The sequence below is a fragment of the Muntiacus reevesi genome, chromosome X (assembly GCF_963930625.1).
Source record: "Muntiacus reevesi chromosome X, mMunRee1.1, whole genome shotgun sequence".
In the NCBI taxonomy this organism is placed as follows: Eukaryota; Metazoa; Chordata; class Mammalia; order Artiodactyla; family Cervidae; genus Muntiacus; species Muntiacus reevesi.
In genome coordinates, this window is record NC_089271.1 from 91,956,593 (window position 1) to 91,961,356 (window position 4,764).

Consider the following 4,764-nt stretch of genomic DNA (forward strand, 5'->3'; position numbering starts at 1 on the left):
CTGTGACATTTTTTATTCCCACCAGTAGTGTATGACAGTTCCAGTCTCTCTACATCCCATCCAATACTTCTGTACATCCCATCCAATACTTAGTGTGGTTAATATTTTTAATTTTACTCATTCTAAAATGTGTGCGATGTTAACACATTGTGGTTTTAATTTGAACTTTCCTGATAATTAATAGTGTTAAACATCTTTTGATGTACTAATTTGTGATTCCTATATCTTCTTTAACAAAATGTCTGTTAAAATTCTTTTCCTGGCCGCTGGCGCCGCCCATCGCGCCGGGGGAGGTAGGTCCCGATGGCCCTCGGAGCTGCAGCCGCCTTTCACGCTCTCCTTGCCAACACTATGCTCCAGTTATTGCTTGGATTTACTCTTGGCAACGTGGTGGGAATGTATCTGGCTCAAAACTATGACATACCAAACCTGACTAAAAAACTTGAAGACATTAAAAAAAGACGCGGACGCTAAGAAGAAACCCCCTAGTTGCTGAAGCCAACTCCACCACTGCCTTCTGGATAAACCGTCTGCTGTTCTCCAGGGCCTCCTTTACCGTCTGAACCAAAAGCTTTTGTTTTAATCTCCAGCCTCAGCAGTTTTCGTTTTCGCTAGACCTTGCATTGGCTTACAGCACAAAAGGGACCAGAAGTTAAGAATGACCCTTATTTCTCCAACATCCTCACTTCTTCCCTTCCTCCTTTCAGCCTCTTGGAAGGTCCTGAGAATGGAATCATGGTGCTCGATTAGTTATCATACCTTTAGTTAGTAGTCTCTCCCTTATTCTTTGAGATCTCTACTACCTTTTTCAAAAGAAAAATGGATGAGTTTTGTGTAGTTGATGAGATCCAAATAATGCGTGTTTCAGAGTCTGGTAATTATAATGGATTTTTAAACATTTGGTACTAAATTATGTTGTTTCACAGTAGTAATTAAAATGAAAATCTGGAAGCTAATTTCTGTGAATTATCTACTGATTTTGTATCATCAGGAAGCTCCATAGTTGCTAATTTCACCAATAAATAGATTTACTATTCATTAACCAAGAAACTGTGTTCTGAGAACCCTATCAGGAATTGGGGCATGTAAAAGTATTTAAAATAATGGTCTTTGTCTTCAGTAGAATTAATAATCTAGTGTGCCTGTTTTTTCTAGATGTATTTGACCTGGCTCTTTTCAGTTATGAGAATCATAGTTAATGGGATTACAGGTACCTTTGACATTACATGGTAGATCTATGAGAAATTGTTTATAAAGGAAATTTTCTGCATTTTTGCATTAAAAAAGTATGTACATTATAACTTTAGAGTGATTCTCATAAGACTTTGTGTTTTTCTCCTGCAATCAGAAATTACTGTTGCAATTTTTCAAATGCATACTCAGTCCATAAAATTTTTTAGATGTAAAAAAAAAGTTTAAATACACAACTTTCTAACGGCTGAGTATTTCAGCATGTATATTATCAATGGTGAAACAGATCACTAGCCCAGGTGAGATGCATGAGACAAGTGCTCGGGCCTGGTGCACTGGGAGGACCCAGAGGAGTCGGGTGGAGAGGGAGGTGGGAGGGGGGACCGGGATGGGGAATACGTGTAACTCTATGGCTGATTCGTGTCAAAGTATGACAAAACCCACTGAAATGTCGTGAAGTAATTAGCCTCCAACTAACAAAATAAAATTAAAAAAAAAATACACAACTTTCCTCTGGGTCAGTACAAAAGTGATTTGTATTATCCTCCAGCTCCTAGTTCCTCTCACTGGAGTCAGACATTGTTGCTAGTTTCCTGTATCCATTTGAGAAAGATTTTGTGCCTAAATATACACACATACATGGGTGTTTTTATACAAATAATAACAAACTGTATACAGAGTCTTCCCCGGTGGGGATCATCACATAGCAGTATGGAAGGAACAAAGAACTGTTTTCATTTTTTGGCTGCATAAGGTTGTACTGAATGAATACACTATAAAATGCATTTAATCTGCTCCTGAGGAACGCTTAGGTTTTTTTCCTGTCTTGCTACTACAGTGGTAACGTAAAACTTGATGTTATTATGCTTGTCAATGCAGAGGGATAGCTCCATCCTGAAGTCCTAGAAGGGTAATTTGCACTAAATATAAATAAAGTCCCATCTCATTGGGCATTTTGTTTTAGAGAGCTTGTTAGGCAGCTTTGCTGATAATGCCATTTCTGAAGACATTTTAGCAGAATCAGTAACCTGAAAGAATGGCTTAGAGACCTTTTTTTCAGACAGTGATGCCACTGCCTGTGATGATAAAATGAAGTGATTCTACTTCTCTTGAAAAACATGGATCTTTCATACATGGAGATGAGTTTTGTCCCTGTCGAGTTGTACTGGTGTGTGAGACAGATTAGTCATATTATGGACTGGCTTCTCCCTTGAAGTGTGATCAGGGGCAAGCAGCTTATTTTTCTGAAACTGTTGTATTCTTTGTACCTACCTCAGAGGGCTTCCATGAGAAACAGCTGAAATAATGTGTGTGTTGTGTAGCACAGTGCTTTGCAAATTAGCCAATAAATAGTAGATACTAGTCCAAAAAAATTCTTTTCCTATTTGATGTTTAATGTTTATTATTGCATTATTGAGTTTTGTGATTTTATTTTATGTTGGTTTGTTTATTTGCTTCCTGAGGTTTTTTTTTTTTTTTTTTTTTTTTTTTTTTTTTGTGTGTGTGTGTGTGTGTGCATGTGTGTATTCTGGATACATGTCCTTTATCAGGTGTGATATGAAAATATTTTCTCTCTGTAGCTTATTTTTTTTATTCTGTTAACAGTGTTTTTCAAGGAGAATAGCTTTAATTTTGATAATGTCCAGTTGTTATGAACCATGTTTTTGGTGTCATATATAAGAAGTCTTTGCCTCCCTGAAGGTCATAAAATTTTTCCCTATATTTCATTTCAGATATTTTATAGTTTTAAATTTTATATTTAATTTAATGATGTATTTTGAAAAAAAATTTATGTAATGTGAGATGTGGGCTTACCAGGTGGCTTGGATGGTAAAGGATCTGACTGCAATGTAGGAGACACAGGTTGGGAAGATCCTCTGGAGGAAGGCATGGCATCCCACTCCAGTATTCTTGCCTGGGAAATCCCACGGACAGAGGAGCCCACAGTCCATGTGGTTGCAAGAAAGTCTGACACAACTTAGCAATGAGAGGTGCTAACAATGAGAGATGTATTTCAAAGATAGGAAGAAAAGGGCTATATTGGTGATCTCTATGAATGTTAGGCATTTCTCATCCAACTGTTTTAAGCTCTCTAAACTCTCACTTTCTACACCGCAGTACTCACTTTCAGAGTGTATTAAACCCAAGACAGAGAGTACAAGAAGTAAAAAATATGTTAAACCCACTGTCAGTTCCCTGGTATTTTCAATTTGGTTGTCCTTTCTCAATTTGCCCACTGCTATTTATATTTCAAAGTCCTCAGCTTCTCCACTCATTCTTTCCCAGCTGTAGTTGTATACAGTGGCAGAGATTGGTGGCATGTTTTCATTTTGTATTACCTGAAATCAGAATCAACATTCCCATTTCCGTATGTTTCTATCACTGTGTTCACCTCACAAGCACACACATAGCTTACAAAACAACTCCCTATTCTTCGGTGGGCTACATATAAATATTGATCAGTCCAGAAACCAATAGCCAAGTCTGTCTTTGGATGCCAGAAGCACCAAAAAGTAAAGATGCATAAAATATACTCTATTGTTCAATGAATAAGCCCTGCATATATGAAAGAAAAGTGAAAGTGTTAGTTGCTCAGTCGTGTCTAACTCTTTATGATTCCATGAACTATAGCCCACCAGGCTCCTCTGTCCATGGGATTTTTCGGGCAAGAATACTGGAGTGGGTTGCCATTTCCATTTACTCCTGACCCAGGGACTGAATCTGGGTCTCTTGTGTTTCCTGCATTGCAGTCAGATTCTTTACTTTCTGAGCCACCAGGGAAGCCCCAATAATGCAATGAAAGAATTCTGTTTCTCACAAGTGTGCACACAAAACTGCTGCTTGTTTTTTTTTTTTAATGTACATTTTACTCTGTTAAGTAGTTCAATTGCATACGTATCTGCTGGACTCTCAATCTGGATAAACAGAATGTTTTCTCATTGCATACCATCTGTGCCAATAACTTACCCCAAACTTCTCAATTTTAAGGAAAGATTTTTTTAAACTTCTCATTTAGTATAATATTTCCTTTTATCCTAAAATTCCAAATATAATTGAATTTTCTCTTTTAACACAAAGACAGGTTTATATAAAGATGATATATAAATACATCTGAAGAAAATTACTTTTGAAAAATACTCTGGGATTAGAAGTATCTCAGACTGTAGCCCAAATTCTATATTGCTCACCAAAGAACAGAAGTGACAAAGGCCTTTTAAGAGAAATCTCACAGAGAAATAAATATATTCTTAGTGTATAGTACAATGATTTTTAAATTTGAAACTTGAAATATCTTCCAAAGTTCCTGAAATGGAAGAGTCCACAAAAAATATTTCTACTTTTCTCTTCCTGATAATTATTTATATTAAGTCATCCTGATTATTTATATTTATATTGAGTCATCCTGGAAAACTCATGAGATTTGAACTGCTTTATTTTTCTTTTTGAGGTTAATACAGCAGATGTGTTAAGCACTTTTTAAATGTTTTTTAGGTTAGAATCAATAAAAAAATAAGACTTGGGTGACAGAAAATGGTGAAAAAGAAAGTCGCTCATTTGTGTCTGACTCTTTGT

The 4,764-nt window shown here is 36.4% G+C and overlaps 1 pseudogene; it reads left to right on the top strand.

Moving 5' to 3' along the window:
* The first annotated feature begins 288 nt into the window (after positions 1–288).
* On the top strand, positions 289–1,048 carry LOC136154236 (short transmembrane mitochondrial protein 1-like; annotated as a pseudogene).
* Positions 1,049–4,764: the final 3,716 nt, after the last annotated feature.